We start from the raw sequence: 26,699 nt of genomic DNA, 5'->3' as shown, positions 1-26,699 counted from the left end.
GCTGCACTAAAATAAGTGCAAATGAACCCAAGCACCAGATATGGGAAGAAATCCCACATTTTTCTGATCCTTTTGGCAATAAAGATGAGCACACTATCTCTTCAGCCACTTAACAATCAATGTGTGATGTGTTGCCTGTATACTAATACATTATGTAGTGTTACTTCTCCTTAAATGTACAAAGCCATGGACCAGACTGAACTAAAGCAACTGAGTGAATTGCTTACATATTTTGCTTATCTTGTAAAACTGAAGAGTCATAAAGTGTTTAACTGTGAGCATAAGTACAGGATTCAAGTCCATAGGAATAGAGGAACAGAGGAACATGCTAGGCAAGCAACCACTGGGATCAGAAGTGTCATGTACATCTTTAAGCAGACCCTTTTCAAGCACTTAATAGTGCTCTCCTCCCAAATTGTGCAGGGCTGTACTAGAAAACCCTGAAGTAAATTTGTGTCTACCAATCCTGTCATCAAGAATAGCCTTAAAGGAAGCTATAGTATCAGGAGTTTTGATCTAGTAAATATCTGAAACTTAAATCTTCCTTGATAGTATAGTGCTGAGCATCATTACATGGAGGACCAGGGTTCGATTCTTTGCCAGAGAGCTGATGTGTTTTTCTGGGTTGGTGTAATTGATAAGGTTTTAACCTTTCAGATACAAGGTACAGGGTTTTTATTCTGACTTAATAACTAGGCCTGTAAGGCTATGCAAACTGATACGAGTATAAGAAGTAAACCTGCCATTAAGGAAATTATTGGAACACGATGTGGCACGGTACTGGAGTATTGAAGCAAAAAGAAAGATTTTTAAAATTCTGATTATTAATCAGTTAGCAACTAATCCACCTACATTAAAATATGTGAATATGAATGTCTGCCACATTATAAACAAATGGCAGGCAGAACAGAATTTGTGCACTAATTGTACAAGGAGGTCAACTAGTACCATATGAGCCCAGAGCATTATAACAGACAAGGTGCTTCTAGGTTGAGACCTGCTTTCTTAGTAACTGGTTGTCATCTATTCTGTGAGGATGTCTGATGGAGAAATATGCTACTGGAAATAATCTGTAAACCTCTGCAGAGTATATTTATTAATTTATTGCACAAGGCACAGCCAAGACAGAAGGAGAAGGTCTTATCTGTGAAGTATAAGCCATGCAGAAGTATATATAACAGATATACTAAGATTTTGCAGCTACTACAGCAATAAGCAGATTTACTTCATGAGAAGAAGTAAAAGTAAACTGGATAATTCAGCAGTTGGCTGTTACTGATCTGACACGGTATTTCTACAGTTTAATTATAATGATTTCAACATGCAAGTCAAGATAAGGTAAAGGAATGCTGAACAGAGAGGGAGTGGTATCACAAAAGAGGTACGGGTGCTCTTTTTGTTTAATTGAGAAATCAGCTGTGTAGGATGTTTGCTATTTAAGGCAGACAAAATAATAGTGCCTAATCAGCAAAGTTGGCAGAAATACACAGGTCAAATCATTAACCGTCTGCTATGTAGACATACAGTTAGCCTTAGCTCAGATGTTTATGGTTCATACATTAATGCAGGAAAATGCCTACCTTTATTCCCTTCTTTCTGCCTGAAAGTATAACTTCAGTTAAAGATAGAAAGAAATCAAACCAGTCCATGTTAAAGTAATATTATGATAAAAGAGCAAGGTGCCTGTTTATTGGTGATATAGCAGTGAGAAAACAGCAAAGTTTCATAGAGGAGAGGCCACACTGACTTGTTTGTAAGCATTTTGAACAACCTACATTTTTGTTGTTCATACCAAGGAAAGTTGGAAAAAAATCAAAGACGTCTGAAACAAAAAAAAAATTCTGACAATGGCTTGAACTGAATGCAAGAGCCTGTGTTTTTTTCTCATCTATTTTTTCTCTTGCAATCAGTGACTGCCAAGTTTTCCAGTCCACCCACGCATCAGGCCCATTCGTTCCCAGGAAGGTGACATATCTATAGAAGTAAAGTGAAGCATTTATGCACAATAAGTACAAAATCTGGGGCAATGTCAATGAAGCACAACTGTTATGTATGAATGGTAAATGCTAGCAGATTAATGTAGATAGCAGCTGTAATCCATGGAAAAAAAAGGAACTAAATAATTAAAGAAATCTGAAGTAAATGCAACAGTAAGGAAAATATAAAAAAGTTTATCTTATCGTAGATGACCAAGCAAAGAATTAACTGTCATGTTGGTTAATTACTATTAGTAGATGCAAACAAATGGATAGCTTATAACAGTTTTGAGCAGTACATGAATGGTTTAAACCATACTGAGGAAAGCATAGAGCTGCTGAATGCTTAAAAATTTAAATGTTCAGAAATTTCTACCCAAATGGAATGTAACCAGTTGTTGGAAGCCCGGATATTCCATGCCCACTCATTTGTCATTAAGAGATAACTTTCCCTCATACTCTGTCACTCACAGCAAGTACAGACAGCAGGTCCCAGAATGTTCATGTGATCAGAATCAAAGTCCCAAGAGTCATAGAACTTGAAATGTATGTATCCTCACCATGCTTCCTCTGTCTAGTTCACTTATTCTTGCAGAAGGTGAAAGGACAATCTGCAGCCAAGCAAAGAGAATACTTGAGCTGCACATCAGCAATTACAATTTTAAAGGTCCAGGAATTCCTGCCCAGACCAAAAAGAAAAATAGCAAACTGCTTGAAACTCTGAGGATCTGCCAAACTCATCTAATTCCACTCATAATGTTAGCAAGTACAGGCAGAAATCCATTAAAGCGTGAACTCAGTGGGTCCTAAAGTAGTCCCATGATCAGAATTAAAGTTATAGAGGTGTTGTGGTCTTTAGTTTTCTCATCTTCTCTCAGCTCCTCGGCTGTGTGTGTGTGTGTGTGTGTGTGTGTGTGTGTGTGTGTGTGTTTGCGTGTGTGTGTGTGTGTGTGTGTGTGTGTGTGTGTGTGTGTGTGTGTGTGTGTGTGTGTGTGTGTGTGTGTGTGTGTGTGTGTGTGTGTGTGTGTGTGCGTGTGTGTGCGTGTGTGCGTGTGTGTGTGTGTGTGTGTGTGTGTGTGTGTGTGTATACATTTGTTGGAAATTTTAAAGCTTAGGATTTTCTACCCAGAAAGGAAGTAACTAATCACCAGCCTGAACATAAACCCCTATGTCACAAGATGGGTTTCCAGCTGGCTCATGGACAGAACCCACATGGTGAGAGTTGTGGAGCTAGGTACGACTCTAAACCGGTTACAGGTGGCATTCCCCAGGGCTCAGTCCTAGGACCTCTCCTGTTTGGCATATACTTCTCAGAGGCAAAGGCAAGCACGGGAGGACTATGGCTGGCCAAGTTCGCAGACAAATGCAAACTAGAGGCTATAATTGACTCTCCGGCTGACACAGACATCCTCCAAAAGGGTCTCACTGAGATGGATACCTGATGTCAAAATCATGGCCTCAAGCTAAATGCCAAAAAGTGCATAGTCATCCCCTTTGGAAAAACAAAGTACCCACAAACTACCACATAGGTGGTAGTCCCTTAAATATGGAAAACGTAATAAGGGATCTGGGGACCCAAGTAGATAGTGATCTCTCATTTGATAATCACATTGCCAAAGTGGTTAAAAAATCTTTCTATGTGGCCCACCTAATCACAAAAGGGTTCGCATCCAGATTAAAAGAGGTCATTGTGCCCCTCTACTCATCACTCATCAGACCCCTTATAGAGTACAATGCCCCATTTGGGATGTACCTTACAAGACACCTACAACAGCTGGAAAGACCACAGAAGTACCTCACCAAGAGGATCACTGGCCTCAAACAGATGCCCTATGCAGCTCGACTGAAGAAACTCCAGCTGTACTCGGTTGCATACCGCCTACTCAGAGGTGATCTCTACCTGACATACAAGGCCATGTCCAACCCAGAATTGATGGACATGCTCCACCTAAAGAAAACCTTATTCCCTTGTGTCACACATTCTAGGGATCTAAACCTCACTACAACAATAAATAGGACATGCTGGAGGGATAAATTCCTGTTGCAGAGACTCCCCATGCTTTGGAACAAGATTCCAATCTACATTAGGCAGAGCTCCTCACTAACACTCTTCAAGAGAAACCTTGACGAGTGGATGGGAAACAGAAAGTTTTCCCCAGGGATCACTTCAGAGGCTCTACTGGACAGAGGCACAGGGAACTAATCTAAGGGGGCGGCAAAAGCCAACACATTCTGACTAGGCTTATAAATGCCTTCGGGCAGATAGCCTAGTACCTACCTATGAACCTATGAAACTAATCACCATAGGGCCAGACATCCAACCCACTACTCTGTTATTGGGAATTAAATTATCATGCCTGCTCTCTCAGAATTAACAAGAAAAAGCAGAGATTATAGGCAGCACAACCTCAGCATGTGTCAGTTCAGTTTCATAATCAGAATAAATATTACAGCCGGGTGTTATAGGACTTGAAGAAGAGGCCTCTTCTTTGCCACTTTTCTCTCCCTTTATCTTCTTGTGAGCACTGAAAAGCACAATCATCAGTTAGCACATGAAATAAATAAGATGTGCAATGGTCAAACATTTAACAGTCCAGCAGTTTCTGCCCATACAGCAAGTAGCCAATTGCTGGAGATCCTGAGAGCCTGACCCACTCCAGTGTCATCAGGAATTACATTCTTCTGCACCCCTCCCCTTTCACAGACAGCAAAGAGAGAGGTACAAATCCCATGCAGCTTGAGCTTAGCAAGTCCCAAATCAGTCCCATGATCAAATTCCAAGTCCCTGGTGTTATAGAGCTTGAAGTGCAGGTTCCCTTTTCTATCCTCATCTCATCTTGCCTGTGTGCAAAAAAAGGCATTATCCACAGCTGAGCATGGGAAAATATCTAGCTCTGCATCAGTTATAAATGTAAAAGTGCAAGAGTTTTCATCAAGGCAGAATGTAGCTAATTACAGAGGTCCTGATGATGTCATACCCGATTTCTCTGTCATAGAGGAGTAGCTTCTTCTCTCCCTCTTAATGGCAGTAGAGGAACCATTCCACACAGCATGGGGTTAGCAGGTCTCATACCAGCCCCATGATCAGAATCAAAGCTCCACATGTTGTTGGGTGTAAAGTGCAGCTCTACTCTTCTTTCCACTTCTCCTTCTCTTGCATGCACTAAAAAGCAAGATCCACGTTAAATCACAGGAAAGCAGCAAACTGTATATAAGCTGAAAATGTATAAATCCTGGAGTTTTCACCCAGAAGGAAAGTAGTCAATTGGCACATGCCATGAAAATCTGCTCCACTTACCTGCCCCTGAGAGTTAATGTTTCCTGCTCCTACTTCTCACATGCAACAAGTGGAGGCACAACTTCCATGCAGCATAACCTTAGTATTTCCCAAAGAAGTACTCAGAAGCAAAGTCCTAGTTTTTTTAGGGCTAGAAGTTCAAGTCTTCACCTCTCTGACCTTTCCACATTTCTTTTTAGTGTGTGTGTGTGTGTGTGTGTGTGTGAGTGCATGTTGATAAGTATGGCTCATAGTTAAGCACAAGGAATTCAGTGCAGTACTGATGTTGCAGTGGTGTTAATTTCTTCTTCTTCTTAGCAGTTATATCCCGAACACTTAGCTACATGGAAAGTAAGGTGGAAGCAGTGAGTGAGTGAGTGTGTGTGTGTGTGTGTGTGTGTGTGTGTGTGTGTGTGTGTGTGTGTGTGTGTGTGTGTGTGTGTGTGTGTACTTATGTGGGGGGGGGCATTGCATTAATAGTGTTACAAAGCTCTGGTCTGGATGCTAAGTGGTTCCTTGTGTGGTGTGAGTTTAGTGTGTGAGAGGTGCTATGAAGAATTCAATAGCACGTACCTTTGTATGCTTTAAGTGTTGTGAAAATACCTATAACATAAAGTAATTTCTGTACTGTGGACAATGTAAAATGAGCCCTAGCTTGTCCACTAAAGATGTTATTTGCAAAATGTATGCTCATATATATAAGCACAAAAGTTGCTATACATAGACAGCAAGGCATGGATTCAGCACTGGGTATTGCACCATCTACTGCATAAATACATTTAAAGGATACGTGCTAATATTCCTCTGATATGGTTTTTGATTTAAGGTCCGTAGACATTGGCTTTATGCCTCATGTAGCACAGACCATATTTGCAGAAGTAATGTGAGGCCTTTTACACTATCCACTGCATATGCACGTATTAGAAATACATAATATTACTTCTCATATGCTTTTAGCCTTGTACTTCACCAAGGATCTGCAAACAATGCTGATGTAAAATATAAGGCAAAATGTAACAGGGTTGGTGTAATGGTTAAAGTCTCCACTAATAGATATACAGCTGTAACCACAGTTTAAATCTTCTATATTCAGAGCAGAAAACCAGTCTATCCAAACACGAAAGAGATGAAAAACTCACTTTTTATTAAAAAATAACAAAGCTTTCAGGAAAAACACCCTTCCTCAGTGTTATATAATACATTAATAAATAAAATTTACAATTCTTATAGTAAGAACCAGAAACCACATGACACAGCCAACCTATAACGAAACACAATAAAACAATTTAAAAAGCAATTGAAACCATTAAGGTTATACTACCCTTAAAGGAAACATCATTATTTTAAGAATATAAAAACTTATAAAGCTTTACATAAAAGAAATTCAACAAACTTTTATGAAGCTTTGATAAAGGCATCATGAGATATACTTTAATAAAGTAATAATAAACATTTTTTAAAAAAAATTTGTAAACATTAATAGTATTGTTTCTGTCTAAACTCTAAAAGTGGTTTAATAGTAACAGTGGTATTTAGACCAGGCAACTTATCAGCATTTAATCTAACTATCCATTTAGACTCAGCAACATCTAACTTATTAGTTATATCACCAGATCTTATACTTTTAGCTACTACTTTTAAAACTTTGAACTTGAAGTTATGTTTTTCATTATTGTCCTTTCTGTGTTGTGTTAGGGCGTTAGTCAAAATATAATGCCTCATTTCTGATTTATGCTCAATAATTCTTTCCTTTAAGGATCGAGAACACTTCCCAACATAGCAACTTGGACATTCTGTACATGTAGCTAGATATATCACATTAATAGTTCTACATGTAGCATGACAGTCTATCATATATTCTATCCCATCTATCGGGTGCACAAATGATTTCTTATTACATATGTCAATACAACAGCTACAATTATAACATGGTACAGTTCCAAGTTTATTCCCAGTGGGTGATGTATAATTCATCTCAAAATCCTTATAACACAACCTCCTTTTCAAATTTTGCATGTTCCTATATGCAAACTTACATCCAATATTTTACTTAACTGTGGTTCGGCCATAAGTATGCGCCAATTTCTATGTATTATTTGTTTCACATGTTTAGACATATTATTATAAGTCATAACATATCTTATTTCATTTTTTGGCTTGTTTTCCTCATTTACCTGATAAACCTTTTCACCAAAAACTGGACATGCATAATCATTTCTATTATTTAATATACGATCCCTAATTTCATTAACCTGGATCTCATTATAACCTCTATTAAGAAACTCTGCACACATTAAATTCATTTGCTGTTCACAGTTATATAGGTCAGTATTTAATCTACTCACACGCAGTAGTTGACTTTTAACTATACCTTGAAAAACATGGTTTGCATGCATGCTATTCGCATGAGTGTATCTATTAACTTGAACCTTCTTCTGAAACACAATAGTTCCTAACGTATTATCATCCTTTTTAAATATTTCAGCATCCAAAAAGAAAATCTTAGTATCTAAAGAACATGCAGTAAATGTTAGAAAATTAGTAGTATTATTCAAATAAGTGACAAAATCAAACAAGGCCGAAGGTGTCCCTTTCCATATAAAAAAACAATCATCAACAAAACGATGATAAAATAAAATGTTGTTTCTATATAAATTCTTTTCACTATATACATGGGATTTTTCCCATTGACTCAACACTAAATTCACATATGTGTTGGCCATGGGAGTACCCATGGCTACACCTGACAATTGTAGAAAATATTGCTTATTGAACATAAAGACATTTTTTTCTAATATTATTTCCAGAATACTGCATAGGACTTCTATATCTCTACCTGAGGTACTGGTGTTTTCATGTAAAAAACTATGTATAGCATCGATCCCATAATCATTGGGTATCTTAGTGAATAAAGATGCTATATCCATAGTTACCACCAGATAGTCATGTTCATTAGTTTTTATATTCCACTGAAACAATTTCTTTAAAAAATCTCCTGTATCTTTGATATAACTGTGACATAAATTCAAATATTTACTTAACCTTTCCTGAATATAAATTGATAGTGGTTCTGTTAACCAACCTCGACCAGACACAATAGGTCTCATTGGTGGTTTAACAAAGGATTTATGAAGTTTGGGAATACCATAAATCACAGGGATAAGTGGTGTTGAAACCGTAAAAAAAATTAAACAGATCCAAATTGATATCACCTTGTGTCTGTAAATCATATATAAACATTTACATCATAGATAATTCTCTTAACATCTGAAAAAGTAATTTCTCTAAAAATTTCACTATCATCCAAAAGAACATGCATTAACTCAACATAAGCATTTCTATCAAATATTACGGTAGCGCCCCACTACACAGACACGAGGTACAGGAGGGGTTTGTTCTGACTTCTGGTCACTGCCTTGTTATTGTCTAGGCTTGTAATAGTCTGCAGAGTGATAGGCTAGTATTTGGGGAAGGTTTAGCATAATGGGTAATGTCTTTTCCACACAAGTACATGATTTTATTCTGACCTCTTATTATTAGCAAGGCTTGTAATACTCTGCAGAGTGATAACCTAGTATTTACCTACAAACCTAACTTACCTAAAACTAACCACTGTCTATGCATTTTTATGCAAAAAAATCCATTATAAATCATTTGGCTTTAACATTCTTTTCAAACTTTGTTGTAACTGGAATTTGAACACTTGGAAATGCCAGTCTTTTCATTTTTTTTTCATTTTGCCATGACTCTGATATAGATTCCAACAGAAAAGATACACAGACTTCTAAGATGGTTACACACCGATCAACAGCTTAATTTTAGCTCTCCCTAAGTGAAAAAAAATAAACAGATAAGGGTGATTAATTCTGCCAGTTTTAGTGCAATTCAGTTGCTATCTAGTAAGTACATTGCCTGGATGCCAGCAAAGAAGAACTTCAGAGAGCCTAAAAGAAAAACAACTAGAAAAGGTGAAGAGAAAACACTGACTGAGAAGAATCCTGCAGCTGTTCTGCCAAAAGCAGTACAAGCTCCAGCTTTGGTGCAAGATATGACATCCCGTAATCTAGAGGAAAAAATAAGTCAAATGTGCTCAGAGCTGACTGAAATAAATGAAACATTGAAAAGTATATCAACACAAATAAAAGGCTGGAAAAATGGTAGAAGCTTTAAACAGCTATTCAGAAGAACTGACAAAACTGCAAAAATCAGAGGTCAAAATGAAGAAAAGGCTGGCTGAGTATGAGACTGCTCAAGAAGAGCTGTTTCAAAAATTGTGGAGTTAGAGTACAGAGCATGTAGGGAAAAGCTGACATTTTCTGTCCTACCAGAGAAAGTGGAAAGAACAGACTGTATTAATTTTATGAAAGCACAAATAAGTAACTGGGCTGGTATTCCACAGCAGAATGTGTTAATGAGCACATCATGTGTATGCTCCAAACCTAGCCCTGAGAAAGCAGCCAAGACCTGTATTAGTAAAGGTGCAAACAAACCAACAGAAAGAGTTGATCCTGACAAAACTGTGGCAGAAGGTCAAAGTATTAAAAATTGGAGATGGTACAGTGTTTATGGAAAATGATTATTCACTGTACACCAGACAGAAGAGAAGCAGATTTATTCCTGTGAATTAGGAAATGTTGAGATGCAGGTGTAAAATTCAAGCTGCTTTATCCAGCTGACTTCATAATATTTTTTTCCTGGAACATCAAAGTCATTTTTTGATGCAGAACTGTCTAAGGAGGAAATAAGTATGTCCATAAGGTGAAACACTCCACAACTCAATATTCTGGTCATAGGAGAGTCTATTGTGAGACACAGTGATGTCCCTCTTACCAGGCTAGATAAGGAGAAGGTTACAGTTAGTTGCCTGTCAAGGGCAAGGATTTACCATATCACACTTACTCCTAAGTACCATTATGACTTAGCTAAACACATGAACGACCATTGTTTCTTGAGTGATATTTAAATAAACAGGGAATATCTGGGTCTTTGTCTTTTCTGATAAGACTCAAAGCCTGCAAAAACTACAAGTACTATTGGCAAATCCCTGCTGGGTGAAGAAACTAAACTTATATATTTTTTGTCTGTGCATTGCTTAAACTGATAAGAACTGTCTTCTGCTTTCCCTGCTCCATTTTGTTTTCTGTTTTAAGATATCTGCTTGGCTTGGTGTTTTTGTTCTATGTGAGAGAGAGAGAGAGAGAGACATATTACCTAGGCTGCACATTTCATGTGTTTTTTTTTTCTTCATTGGTTAATTTGTTTCTTAACTGATACTTAAACCCCTGTCTTTTCTGATAAGACTCCAAGCCTGAAAATACTACAAGCACTGTCTGTTGGTGACTCTCTACTATTTATTTTCCCACTCGCCCTCCCATTCCTTCGTCAACTTTTTAAACCTGGTGATTTTAAGCTGCCTACCCTTACTGTACATTGAGTGTTATAAGCTCCTCGCTTTCTACATTGCTGTTGATATCTTGAATTATTTGTTTGCCTTTCCTTGTGCTTATTTTGAAAAAAAATGTCTCTTTGCCTCTTATTGTCTGTTTTTCTGATTTACTTGTTCTGAATTCATTAGCTAGCTAGCTGTTGGATAGAACAGTGTATTTTTACACTTTAGCAAACACTTTTCTCTGGTTTTACATCAAGAGGTCAGTTGATTTTCCCGCTAGTGGCTCTGGATGGCAGCATACTCTGTATAGGTTGGGGAAGCACACTAGAGATTCCTTCAAGTAGTTGTTTTATTGGCTGGAGGGCTTAGTAATCAGTTTATCATGTTTTTAGTGCCTTTATACAGTCTATTCAATTGAGTGGCTCTTGGCTCATTTTTACAAAGCAAAGTACTTTTATTGAATAATCACTCTTTTATAAGCTGTTTAAAGTACACTGTTTCATCTGTATTATTAAGTTTGTTTGTTGTAACATTTCAAAACAGACATTCCTTTAGTGTGCTTTTACATTAGGAGGACTAGTATTACTCATCTAGTGGCAGTAGATGTTTACCTGGACAGAGTGGGGAAGCACCCAAAAGGGCTCTAAGTGTAGCCATTTTATTGGCCAGAGGGCCCAGTGATCAGTTTTCTGTATTTCCAGTGCTGGTATAAATTCAGCATGTTTGCATTGAGATGCTCGCAATGCCAGTGCCCAGTAAAGATAAAACATGTGGAAACATTGCTTATTGTCATTATACTGTGAATGTTTACTATACTAGTTACCTTATTATAGCACCCAGGACTATTGCTGCTCAGCGAGCATCTGATTTGGTACTGGGCAACATTGCTGGTTAGATTAGCTGCAGGTTATACCATGTAAGCTCCCTTCTCACATCCAGTTACTAACACCCTCCACTCATGTTCCTTTCAAGTACACATTAGGAAGTGCAACCATGGATGGTCACTTTCCTGGTACTATACATCATGCTTGGTGGGCATGGGTATCCTGAGCCAATGTAACAATTCCCTTCTGTACAGTGACAACCACTTAATTCTCAAACAGACAACTACAGTATGCAAGAGATGTAGTTACACATTTACATTGGAGGCTACAGTCTCAAATACAGGCACAAAAAGCAACAAACAGGTTGTCAGTGACTCACACACATCATTTATCGCACCTACAAAGGACCACACACATAGACCCACATGTGCGGAGGTGCTCACATGTATCTTACCAAAACCTCAAAGGCCTCACAGGCACAGTCCTCAGAAACTCAGCATGTATACAAGCAAGAAAATTCCCTTCACAACACATAAAGCCACATCTCATTGTGCCTCAACTATCATGCCCTTGAGGCCAAAACACTCCATGACCCAATATTCTGGTCATAGGAGTTTCCATTGTGAGACACAGTGACGTCCCTCTTACTAGACTGGATAAGGGGAAGGTTAGAGTTAGCCAGGATTCACCAGATCATGCAAGTACTCAGGATGCTTACCCCCTAAGTATCACAATGACACAGTCATAGTCCATGTAGGTGTGAATGCCCTGAAACATACCTCCTTGGGCTATATGAGGATAGACATGACTGAGCTGTTAGAATATGTCTCACAGGCAGGTATGGCCTAGCACCGAGCAGCATTCTAGGGTCTCTGAGGATGATGTCACAATACCAGAAGAAAATGATAGATTTTAACAATTGGCATAGCTGCTGGTGTCATTCCAAAAGGGTCCAATACTTTTCAGCCAGGGAAGATATGGCTGATAGGCCATGCTGCTTTGCGAAGGATGTTTTTCACCTGTCACCTCTAAAATTTCAGATATTGGCCAAAATATTATCCACCCCATACAGTGCCTTTTTTAGGCATTGCCAAACAGACAAACCTTTCAACATAACAAAAGCTACTCGGGACAAGCTAAAGGTGTTACTGCTCAATGGTAGGAGCCTCAACAAAAAACTGCTACTCTGGAAGCTTTCCTCACAATGGAGAATGTTAACTAACATCTGTGCTTTTACTGAAACATGGCTCAAAGCTATGGAAAGCACTCCAGCAGTGCATAGCTGTAATGCCTTTCATACATTCCAACCACTCAGTGAGCATGAACGAGCACTCAGCAAAGGTTTATCTATCTATATAAAGGATAAGCGCACCTCAAGGCTGGTCACACAATATGACATGCTTGAGCTACTCCATGTCCAACTAACCATGGGAAAAATCCATTAGCATATTCTTGCTGGCTACAGGTCCCACACCACAAACCAGGAAATCCATATATCATACCTGAAGTTGCTAGAATCACTCACCATCCAGCCCAATACCATACTCATAGGTGATTTTAATTACTTCTCCATTAATTGGGAAGCATACACTACCACTAATATACAGGCCCAAAGATTTCTTGACTTTGTAAATTTAAATGCCCTAGAGCAGCTAGCCTGCACTCCCATTAGGGGAAAAAATATCCCAGATCTGGTACTGACATATATGGGAGAGTGCTGCACCTCCCCTCCCCCCAGTGTTATGTCCTGACAGGTAAGATCAGATCATAAAGCTGTATCCCTTGAAATAAAGGTAAAACTACCCACCTAACCTAAAAAAACTTTAAGAACTTCTCTAATGTAAATTACCCAGATTAAAGGATGGTATATATAGTTACCAAGCTCCCTCAAATCCAGAAAATACAGAAACCTATGCAAAGGCATACACAAAAGCCATGTATGACCATATAAACAACTGCACAAAAATAGCAGTACCAGACAGAAATAAACCCAGGCCAAGCCATAAAAACAAGCCACCCTGGTGGATTCCTGGAATTCATAGATTGCACAACAAAAGAAAGAAAATCCTGTAAAAAAGTAAGATGGAATGTGTATAACAGCAACAAGTCTTTAATTAATGGAAACAAGAAAATCAGCAAACTACTCAAGTGCATGAATGCAGACATTGAAGTAAAAATATCTTGCAAAGCTAAGGGTAACCATAAGGCATTTTTCAATTATTTTTGTGATCTTAAAGGCAACACACAACAATGTGCTAAATTAGTTATAGATGGCATCACCCATACTAGTGGATGATATAGCATGAAATATGGCTTTACAAGAAAAGGTGTCTGAGAAAGATTGGACTTTTGTTGACTTTGTTAATCTTGTGGTGGCTTAAAGGCATATATCCCACTTCATTTCATTCATGTCATTAATATTTGGAAGGACAGCACAAGGAAAAATGAAGAAAAAGTAACTGTAACTAAAAAATGTTGTTCTTAGTATTTATGTAAAACATTTCATGATATGAATTGCATGTTATATAGTAAGGCATTTTTGCAGTGATCATTAAATGTGATAAAGATACCAAAATAATCAAGTATTTTTTTCTTTTTTTACTTTTAAGAACTGTAGGCATTATAATGAAAACAGAGAAGAAAGGCTGAGCAAAAGTATGTTCAAGTTAATAGGCTGTAATTTTGGGCTGTTGAAGTGAGATGGAGTGCAACAGTGCACTGGTTATAATATAAGTAGCATTGAGATATTTTATTTTACTTTTGCATAGGTGAATGTCTGGATTAATGCACTTACATTAATCAAAGAACAAGTTTTTTATATATATATAAGCAAGAAAATGTTAAAAATAAGAGACCACTGTGAATGTAATGAACAGTTTTCCTTTAACACATAAATGTTCAGTGCATGTTGAAAAAGTCTATGGCTAAGGGCAGCTATGCATTCTATCCTTATGTTTCCATGGAAACAAGCTGACTATATGAGAAGGTAACAAATCTCAAGATATCTAGCCATTGTTTGATTAGAGAAAAGTAAAACTAAAAGGTACAATGGCAAGCAGCTTAGTGAAAAATAAACTATGAAATTATTGAAAGTGAATAAGCGATAGCAGCTTTTCTAGTACATACATAGTTCAATACATTTACTAGAACAGTGTATAATTTATTTGAAAACATAGCCAGTGCATTTTTTTCTTAAGACTAAAGTTTATTTTTTTTCCGAAAGCATGCAAGCTGTTTCTCACATCTGGGAAAGGAATAAAGATAAGACAAACACAAACTGCAATTACAGACTGTAACATGTGCCTTAGCATAGCTAACCTTAATTTTAGGTTAGCCTGTGGATGTAGCTGTTGATTTAGGGCAATTGTTCCTATCATGAGGGTTAATCATCATTATTTGAAGATGTACATAGTTTTGTGTGTTTGATTTAAGTTAATAGATTATGGGTGTGCTCCAGGTTGAGATTTGTGTTTTTTTTTTCCTGAGAGTTTTCATTAAAACAAATTTTCTTCTAAAATGTGATATAAATTCAAATTGAGATGAAAGAAGTAACTGTAGAAAGGATCAACCTGCCAAACATTACTGGGTGTATGTAACACAAAAGCTGGAAATAGACATTAAAAGCTGAGATATATAATAGGTGTGAATAATAACTTCTGATTATAATGGCTACACTTATCCATATTACTTTGGGATGAGAATGGCCTCACAGCTATAGACAAAAAAGTAAAAATGCTGTGTTATATTAAGAAACACAGACTGTAAATGTTAGTGCTACAGGAGTCACATTTGGAAAGAAGTAAGCATGTGAATTTGATAAAGAAGGGCTTTCAAAATGGATATTCAGTAGAATTATCACAGACTTAGGAAAATGGTAGTACTTATACCAATTGTTAGGGGAGCTCTAATAGTGATAGAAGAGGGAAAATATAATAATGGTATATATGAGGTAGTAAGGGGGTACTGGCAAAGGAGGTAGATTGTGCTGGCATTTATATTCCACCTAAAACTGCTAGTATGATGTTTAAGAAAATCTTGGGCAAAAGAATCAGCCTTCAGCAGGAAATATTATTTATAGGTGTGGACCGGAACTTTATTTGCAGCAGTGAGGATTTATCTGGGGGACCTAGAAAGGAAAATGTATCAAAGGAGTGTAGTTTTGTGAAGGAATTTATGAAAATATTTTGTATGGAGGACATAAATTCAGTACTCAGGGAGAATTTGCAAACTATTCTCCAAGGTACAATGACTGGGCTAGACTAGAAGGATATTTCATAGGAACATGTGCATTTTTAATTGAAAGCTTTGACAGACATCCAATAATGATTTCAGATCATGCTCCAATAACATGCAGGGTAATGAAGTAAAAATTATACACTGATGTTCCCCATCTACCCATTAAAAAGAGTGGAATGTATGAAATGGGTATTTTAAATTATTTGGGAATTATTAATACTAGTCGTCTTATTTTTTTTTCTCCAGGCAAAACTAGGAAACAATTGGTTTCAGTGGAATCTAAGCATATGACTTTGTTTCCTTGATCAAGAACAACAAAAATGACTTGAATTTTCTTAGATTTTGCAAAAAATCCTTGTTTCTGTGATAATTCCTTATGACATTTTTTCATAACCTTTTCCTTTCTGTCTAAACAGCCTTGCTGACTGTGTATTAACATGCAAAAAAAGATGCTACTCATATTATACAGTCACTAGGGCAGCATTTGTGTATAGCCACAACTGTGTTCTAATTAATATCATCACTTACCGGTGGTATCCTGACTTGGCATACATCTGGAAGAAAACCTGCTTAGCTACCAGTGCACCTTGATTTGTTTTTTGTTTATTTGCTCAAATGCTAGTTTGTCTTTCTGAAATAACAGCCCTAAGCGTTTCTACAACCCCTTTCTCCTTATCAAGATATTTAATGCAAATCATCTACAAGCATTGCTTTACTATGTTCTAATCTAAAACAAATTTGACTCATAATTGAATCTCAAAGTTTATGTCACAAGTTGAGGGAGACATCTATAACCAGAAATTACCACATTATTAAAGTTTATGGTATAAGCTGAGTGAGACATTAGCAAATCAGAAATATTTATGGCTAATGCATTATTATGATTCCCTCCCCCCCATTAACAACAAAACACATTGCACTGAATAATTCTTACAGAACTGAAAATTTGAGGCTATGATAATGGAATATGCTATAACCTTGGACATGCCGAACTAAAGCATTCTGAATCCAATTTAATGATTACTCTAGGAGATTGACTTTTGGTCCATAATTTCCTTTGGGTGACATAACGGTGTGGTTACCATGGAGACTCTAAAATTCTGTTCAGTGTCATAGTTGCAAAATATACTGGTTTCCATAACATCAGCACCATAATTATATGTGCTGTACCCAGAGGAGGTACTTTTCTCTCAGCATTTAATTTAATATGACTTGACCTGTACTCATAAAGCACTTAACAGGTCAAAGAGGCATGCTCAGTTACACGTCTGAGGTTGCCATCACAATTCAGTTTTCACATTTTAAGATGCAATATAGTTTAGAGTGCAACTCAATCAGAATCCTTGTTTCTGTAAAAAAATTATCATCATCTTCCTGTTTTGTTTTATGCTATGAAAACACGTACTATTGAATCTATTCTAGTTTTATGAAATGTGTAAGCAATATGTCAGTTATTTAATATTATGTCCTTTCACTAGTAGTGGTGTTTATCTTTTACCTCATATTTTTATTGTTAATATAGTACAATATATTCTAAATAAGTACAGATATTTCAGGCATCCTCAAAAGGAAATCTTGTGAGATGAAATGTGGGACCCAGTTCTTTACCACTCAGCTAACATTTTGTTTCATTCATCAATAAAAACACAAAATACAGAGTTGCACACAGCATATTAGAGATCTGTTATTGAATTACAGGCATGCTAGCTAAGTAATAGAACACTGCCCTTGCTTGGAAGTGACATTGACCCCTTGTTTACAATCAAAGGTACTATTTCTTAGGAGACTGATTGCTGATATGCAAATGCTGTAGCGAAAAAAACACATTTTCATAATAATACACTTTTGCATAGATGTTACTCAGAGCAGGTCAACTAGCAAGGCAGTTCTCACAGATCACATTCATACTGAAAGAGGCACTAGTGATTTATGAGTTTACCTGATTAATGTAAGTATAAACAAACACAAATTTGCATATGCTATACATAAGTAATGTCCAATGCACAGCAAGCAGTGGAGTTGTGGAAAATGTGACACACAATGTAAAAAATATCTCACAAGTGACTCTCAGCTTATGAAAAATGTATGACATAAAAATATGTAACTTTTCATGATTTCTTCTGTTTGGTATTATAAAACATTGTATACTAGCACCAGCTTGAAAGAAACTAAAAAAAGTCTGTCACACCTTGTCAAATTCTTAAGTGCTTTCTTTACTGATAGTACATTTGAATTATTCTTAAGAATAACAGTCTGCATGTGTGTTGATGAAAGGAACTGCAGAGAAGACCTAATGGCTACTTATTTTCTTAGTGTGCATTTAGGTTCATAGATTAATAGAAGATTATTAGGCTAACAGCACTACAGCACTTACAAGCCTAGGCATATTTATCCTGAACTGCACTAATTGTCAGTGGTTAGGTGAGTGAAGTTCACGGAGGTAAGAATCTATGGTAATTAATACTGACTGCCTCTGTCCATCAGCAACATAGGCACCACCCCAGGAATGAATTTGCAGTATGATCTAGGTTGTGTTTGAAGATGGTCAGGGAGGGGCTTTGTTTCATGTGAATTAGAAGCTTATTCCAGAGAAGAGGCAGTCTCTGGGAGATGTATGTATCTCTCCAGCATGATTTGTTCATGCCAGAGGCTAGGTTAAGATCCCTGGAGTGAGTGAGTGACCCTCATGCAGTTTAATTTATGAATTTGTAGCATTTCTGTTAGGGTCTGGTCAGAGACTGCCCTGTAAGGTAGGTACAGGTCATTCCTTTCCATCCTGTAGGAGTCAGAATAGAGTGAAAGGGCTTTCAGTCTTTCCATGTTGACTTGTTTTGTGTAACCTGTATTTTCTTGGGGAGAAGCCTCTCTGATCTCTCCAGCTGTTGCAGGTGTCTGATGAGGACATAAATAAGGGAGTATTGTACTCAATTCTTGATTTGATGACAGCCTAGAATTATAACATCCTTAGATCTAGATGGAATGCCTTTATTTATGAGATGTGCCACACAGAAGGATTTCCTTACCATTGTGGGTATATGGTGGTCAAAGTTCAGATCGCTATCAATCTGAGTACCCAGATCATGTACCACTGGGACTATACTTAAGGGGTGCTGTCTATAATGTAATTAGCATGGATGTCAGCTTTCCCAAAGGGAATAACAATGATTTTTTTTTAATTTAGCTTTAATCAATGGCTTTGTCGCTAATCATCTGTCATCATTAAACCTTTCAGCAGTATATTAACATCACTGGGGGGCTCAATGATTGCTCCCAGTTTGAAACTGTCAGTGAACCTGGTCATCCACAGGCTGTACAAATTTACCTGGACATTTGAGAAATTCTGAACAGTAAAGGGTCTAGCATAGAAGCCTTTTGGTATACCACTGCTGACTGGTCTTTTGTTAGAGGTGAAGTCACTCACTTTGACATTATGTGTCCTGTCAGTGAGACAATTGGCCACCCATCTAGTGATGTAGGGATTAATTCCAAACTGGGAGAGTGTCTCAATAATACCCGAGTGGGGGATTGTGTCAAATGCCTTGGCTAGGTCAAGGTAGATGGTATGCATTGTATTTCCCTTGTCCAGAGCCTTGGTGACTTTCTTGAAGCTATAAACAAGGTTAAACAGGCATGATCTACGCTTAATGAATCTGAACCAAGTTGGGTCCACAGTCTGGAGATTACCTATATCCTTGTTGTTAAGGTCCATAATGATTCTTTCCATTGCCTTGCAGATGAGTCAGTGAAGTTTATGGGTCTATAATTCCCAGGGTCAGTTGATGGTCCCATTTGTACAGAAGGAGTACTGTTGCTGTCCTCCATACCGCTGGAACATAGCCACTTCACAGGCTGTAGTTAAACAGAGATCCAGGTGGGTTTGCAAGATCATGTTTTAAGTTGTTTAGAAGGCAACCTGGGATATTGGCTGAGCCCATTAATGCCATGTTGGCTTTGGAGAGCACAGAGATGACCTGCGCTCTTGAGATAATAGGTTGAGGAATGGTAGAGCTATACTTTGGGGGATGACTGGTGGGGGCAGGGAGGTGAAGTTTTCTCTATATCTGTCAGCTTGCAGGTTGGCTATTATCTTTGGTTGAATATGGGTGGTGCCATCCTCAGCCAGTTCAGCACATAGATGGGTGTTCCCTTTTAGATTTTGGATGTAATTTAAGAATGCCTTGTAATTATCCTTAGCTAGGGAGGCTATTTTTGCTTTGTAATTAGCTTTGGAGGACTTGACAAGCTCTCTAATCTGTTTGCTTAAACTAGAAAGGGATTTCTTCCTCTGCTTAGCCTGTTCCCTCTTGTTCTTGGACATTAGTTTATTCCTCTTGTTGTATAGCACATTTATACTAGGGTCCTCCAGGGTGACTTATTTTTTTCGGCAATACCTGTTTTTAATCTGGTCAGGTACAGCTGATTCTAAACAACTGCTTATGTGGTTATACAGAGCATTGGTGTGCACCTCTGTAAAGGAGTCTATATTATCTGTGTTTGAGGGGGCTTTGAAACTTCTTATACCATCACTTAGTAGGAGGTAATTTGTCTTAGAAAAATTCTTAAGTGTTTTTGAGCTTGATGGGGTATATGGCCTTATAACTACATCGAACAAGACTGATTTATGTTCTGATCTTACCAGGAAGGACATCACACGGGGGGGGGGGGGCAGAGCTCCCTCATGTTAGTGAGTACTATGTCCAGGACATTTGAGCCCCTTGCTGACTAGCTGTTCCGGAGCATTTGTAATGATAAAGTCAAGAACCTCTGAGCCAGCATGTTTATGGTTGTGTATGTTTTCCAGTAAATGGAAGGATAGTTAAATCACCTATGAATAAGGGGTTGGGATGTATGACAAGTGACTCCAGTAAGTCCAAGTATATTGTATGATTTTCCTGGTTCATGATGGGGAACCTATAGCTAGTTATGTTGTGATAGGCTGTTTTGCCTATAGTTAATTGGACATGGAGTTGCTTGAGAGAGTCAAACTGTTTGACCAGTCTTAAGGTGTACTTGTCCTTAATGACAATGAATACACCACCTCCTTTGGTTCTTTCAATTTGTGATCTGAATGTATGGAAGGCATTCTAGCCCTGCATGGCTGGGGTGCTTGAACCATGTCTCACCGACTGCACAGATGTCAGCATTTTCTAAGCTGAGCAGTGTTTTCAGGGAGTGCAGTTTCCTGTTAGCAAGCATTAAGCAGCAATACCTTGAGTTTATCTAGAAAGGATTTTGTTACATTGGGAGGTTGATTATTTTGGCACTGCCAGAGTATCTATGCCAAAGCCCATGCAAATGTGAGGCTTAAATATGAGCAAAGAGAAACAAATTTTAAGCTAACTACCAATCAGGAAAGCACACAGTAAGCCTTCCACCAGCAATTCACCAACTCAGACAGGTTAAATCAGCACAAGTCTGCCACAAGGGTATAAGAAGCAAAGTACAGAGAGATGGCTACCAGTCTGTTTTTATAACCAGGGGTGTAGAAGCCATTGATCTTTTTAGTTAAGAATATATAAATTCTCTCACATTGAATGATATGTTTAGACAAATGCATGCCAAAGGAGAATTGCTTTCAATAATGGGTCTGATGAGAGATGAGTTCAGGGGAATTCATACTTCTTTGGCTCTAGAGGAAATGCCTTTGGAAGTGATATGATCTCAAAAGAGGTGTTCTAAACTACCATGTTGATATTATGGTCAAAAGATAAAAATTATGAAAAAGTGTACTTGGAACCTTTATGACGCATATCCAATTGGAGGTGTGCGAAACCTATGTGGTAGGATATGGAAATATTTTGTTCACCAAAATAAACTATACTGCATGGTTTCATGTTTACCTTGAGAGGACTGTCCTTGCACCAATTGTTAATGTACTTTAACCCATGTTGAAGCAGTTGTAAATAAGTGGAGGAATGAATAGTATTCAATTTACAGTTGTCTTCAAACTTAAATAACTATAGACCAGGAGTGTTGGCTTGCAGGTCTGAGAACTAGACCTCAAATAGGACAGGGCCCAGCACTGAGTCCTGTGTTATACCACTGATGAGCTTTTTGTTATCAGAAGTGGCAACTATGACCCTAACCACATGGGCAATGATGAGGAGGACCTGCATGTGCTCTAACTCCCACAGAGTGAATGTGGGTGAAAATGGCCTAATCATGACATGCACCAGGCACACCCCCACTACGTAGGGTTGTGGAGCTGGAAGTATATTACCTCAAGACGCTTGCCTTCAGGGGTATAATCACAGTGGATACAGAAGAGTGTTGATCACATGTATGACAATGGCTGTGGTGGTGCATCGAGAAATAAGACCCCATGGAGGCAACAGTATCTTTAAGGATGCCATCCAGTGAACCAAGCCTGCAATTCTGACATAGCAAGCCCTCACTTACATCACATATATGGCATCCTACATGGCATGGAGTACTCTGATTGCATGATCAGCTCTGCTGTGGCATGGGTGGCATCTTCCTTCATCTGGATCACTGACCTGCACATCCGCTGATTTATGTCCATCTCAACACCTACTGAATACAAGGGACAGAAGACTGGATACTGGCATTCACCAACATGCTACTGGCTAGCGTTTTTGTCATGTGCATGAGTAACCAATGATTATGCACTTTTTGGTGTGCTGTCAGGCATATCATGTTATCCCATACCCAGTAGAGAGGCAGGGAGAGATTCCACAAGCAGCACAGCTGTATCAATGTATGCAGAAGGGAGGCGGCCCTTTGCAGTAACCATTGCTGAATATGGCATTGTGCCATTGGAGGCTGTATGGATGAAGTTGCCATCATCATTAGTCTCCAATGCTACACTGACATCAGGCATCTCCCTCTCCATCAGAGCTGACTCCATGATCCTTGCACCTGTGAAGGCAGACATTAAAACACCTGTATATGTACAAATGCTGATATGTGACAATCTCACACCATAGTGCTGCACCAGATCATCCAAGAAATGAAGGCAAACATAATTTGTGGAGTCTGCCACCATGCCTGCATCCCAGACATCCCTCAAGGGGGGATATGGTGGTGTTTGTCATTGGAATGATCAAGTCAGTGGTCTGCCATATCACTGTGCTACTGTCCTAGGGTAATATTAACCTAGTGCATTCCTGGCAGAGACATACAACATTGTGATCAGTTCAGCCCACCACATCCAAGACTCCAACAGGGATTAGCATCCGGTCACTGTCCCATAACGTGGAAAATCAGAAGTGTTATATGCAAGAGAGCATGGTCTGTGATTTTGTAACCTCACCTGTGGAAATCTTTTCCCACAGACTCTTTTGTACAGGCATGCAGAATCATGTCAGAGACATTTCAGCAGAGCCGTTATGTTGTTCTATTGTGGTCTCTGATGGAACCGACATCTATAATGCTGTCTGCCATATTTGCTACTAGCAAGCCATGAATGAGCTTAGATCACGAGCTCAGAATGTGTCATCCATGTACATGAGGGGCTAGGGTAGCACCTCTGTTTCTGCAGGTGAAAACATCTGCAGCTGTATGCAGTCAGTGCCAATATCATTCCTGCATAACATAACATGTTATTGTACTCATTGCTACTGGAACTATGTACCAGGTATGTGTCTCCAAACCTATCCTTGACTATTTGTTCTTTAGCTGCAGTAGCAGGGGATGTGCATTCTGCCACATGCCTCTCCAACTGCGTTTCCACCCTGTGAGAGTATTTAGCCAGTCCCTAACATGCATCAGTATATCAGATGCATTACAGCTGTACATGTATCCTGGATGGCTATTTACCCCATTCTAACCTCCACTTTGTATGTATCTCACTGTCTGCAGGTTGTTGTTTAGAAACCTCCACAGCTAAGGTGCACATACCTACTCTGTCTCCCCACCTGCGCTGGCCCATGTTCCCTTACCACAACAAATGTAGGCCACTTTTCAGCTGTGGAGAGCACTGAAATAATCTCTGAAGAAAGTCCATATAATATGCCACAGGGAAATAGTCAACATGGTGATCACTGCTATGGCAGAAGTGCCTTGGCTCATAACACAGTGATTATAATAATGAAGTAATCTGAGGAAATGTTTATGAATTAAATTTAGTAGAGCACATTAGTAACCTGACAATGTATTATGTGGTCTGTATCTACATATGAACACATGTGGCCGGCCAGAATACATGCATAGGCATCTCCATGATACCTGCATCCCCATGGGCTTCTGTATCCCAGACATTATCCTATAGGAGCAGGGTGGCACATTAGCTCTCTGCTTTACCACTTGTTTTCATGGCAATATACAGCATATCTGTTGGCAAAGGTGAGCTATCATATGTGTTGTACTGGGTCTAATTCACAAGCACAAAATCGCACATAACCTATGACGAAAAGACTGAGATGAGAACTGCAAAACATCTATTAAATGAACAACCACATAGCCAACAGGTTTCCCATAGTCACAGAGTCATAGATTATTACTAGGCTAACTGCCCTCATGGACCATTTTAATCCTAGTCAATTACCCCCTCTGAGAATAAACCCTACACCTTGTGTTTCTAAGGCAAGCATCTTAACCATTATGCCACACTTCCACATATAAGTAGTAGTAAGTAACCACTGGGCCAACAACTAACAGACAATCTGCCGCACCATCTACAATCCGCACAGGTGGGGGGGGGCTGAGCCCTCCCACATGCACACACACACACACACACACACACACACACACACACACACACACACACACACACACACACACACACACACACACACACACACACACACACACACACACACACACACACACACGCACACACACACACACCAACTAAATATACCAATATCGGAATTGCACTACAGTGGAGAAAGGGGTAAATTTCCTCTTGTTGGCCCAGTAGTTGCTTACCATGGGAAAGTTGTAGGCTATGTGATTGCTCGTGTAGTTGAAGTTTCGCAGCTCTCATCTAGGTCTCTCTCCTCGTCTTCGGTTATTTACGATTTTGTTCTCCTAAAGTAGACCCATTATACTTGCATCTGGCCACTTACCATCCATACATGTCCATTTTAGTTACAGTGGTGCACTTTGGCATTGGGCTGTATTATACTTCCATGCTTTCCACCCATGCATATCATGTGATGTCTGTGACATGCATATATGCAGTTCAGCTACTATTTTCTTTCTGGTTTTAACCTGGCAAGATGCTGTGGCTTCTAGAAAGAACCAGTTTTAGAAAGATTCCTGCATTGTGCAGCAGGGAGACAAAATCTATCTGTAACTGCTGCATCTACACTACTGGACTATTTACTGCACTTACATTTGCTTTATACAGTGATCACTATAGTTTTTATGCATTTTAAAGCATTTATTTAATTTTGTGGCAAAAATAGTAAGTTGTCTGTTTGTTGGCTTTTCCAATGCTCTTTGCCTCCAAATCACCTTGCAGAAGGGTGAATTAACCAGGGACTTATTTGTTTGGTAGTTGCTTGCTGTTTAATCTGCTCTTGAGAGCTGCTTTTGTTGTGCTTTTACATTAATAAATTCCAGGATCATCCATCTTGTAGCAGATGGTGTTTACCTGGTCTCTGTGATTTGGGAAGTGCTCCAGGAAGCTGAAGGGTGTGGTTGTTTATTGGCTAGAGGGCATAAGAGTCAGTTTTCAAGCTTTTTTCTGTTATCAATCAGGCAAGTTTGTGTGGAACTGTCCACTGAGCAGCTGCAATTAGCAGCGCCGCAGTGCCCTGTTAAGTAGCAAATGCAAAGACAATAAAATTTCCCTGTGAAGTTAGGATTAGGTCTGAAATTTGCTAAATAGTGTGCCTTTGTGTGGAATTAAGTTTAGAGCAGCTATGTTGCACAAGGAATAGCACTAGTATATTATAAGACTATACAACACCTTGTCCTTAACCCCAGAAACTACCCTAGGAGGCTTTGTTAAAACTCATTCCTTAATCCTAAACAGCTCACCCTTTTACAGGACTGGACAGCATATATATGCAATTTCTATTGTCATAATGTCCTTGGATTTCTCTACATTAAACTGACTCTTGCTGTCCTTTGAACTTTTTGCCTGAACTTACTCTTTCATGTCGTCTACTCACCTCTGTTATAACTAAATCTCTCTTTCCACACCTATTTTATGGCACTATAAATTTGACCAATTACTTTGTCTCCCTACCATTCTACTCAAACTGTAAAATCTATGCGTGTACTCTCTGAAAATAATTTTTTCTAAATCTTCTCCTTAAACTATTGTATAAGATTTTTATAATTACGTAAGTGAATTGACATTTTCCTTGTAATAATGCTCTCAAGTAAGCTTTGGTCTATTTGTGTCCTTGTAATAATGTTCTCATTTAAACTTTTGTCTATTGTGCATGTTGTGGAGCTTTTCTCCTTGGGCATCAGCTAAAAATGGACTCACTCCCAGTCGGACTTTCCTGGTAAAGAAATGTAAAATAAATAAATAAAATAAATAAATTTCCAAATGTCTTTGTAGATGGCTTGGTAGATTTGGACATCCAAAGACAATGCAGCAATAGTCTCATTTCTCAGATAACCAGTTAATCATTAAAAAAACAAAGTTTTGAGACTGATCTAAGTACAAGACTTCCCTGGTGGCAACAATCGTGCATATAAATGAAGACAAAATGAAGAAAGCATCCATAAAAACTCCAGCACACCAAAATTTATTGTAGATTTAGTGCTTTCATCCATACAATGTGTGGACGAAAGCAGTAAATCTACAATAAGTTTTGGTGTGCTGGAGTTTTTATGGATGCTTTCTTCATTTGTTCTTGTTTTTTTATTCATTTTTTTATTGTGGATTTGCATATAAATGAGTTTGTCAGGAATGCCCACACAACATCCATCACGCACACACACACACACACACACACACACACACACACACACACACACACACACACACACTGCTCATCACACATACAGATTGTCTTATGCTGCGGTGCTTAAGAGAAGCCTTCTCAAATCTCAAAGACCTCCAAAGCCACTTA

Source organism: Protopterus annectens, chromosome 2.part0, assembly GCF_019279795.1.
Source record: "Protopterus annectens isolate FY-2018-M chromosome 2.part0, PAN1.0, whole genome shotgun sequence".
NCBI classification, from domain to species: Eukaryota; Metazoa; Chordata; order Ceratodontiformes; family Protopteridae; genus Protopterus; species Protopterus annectens.
This window is presented reverse-complemented; position numbering follows the sequence as displayed.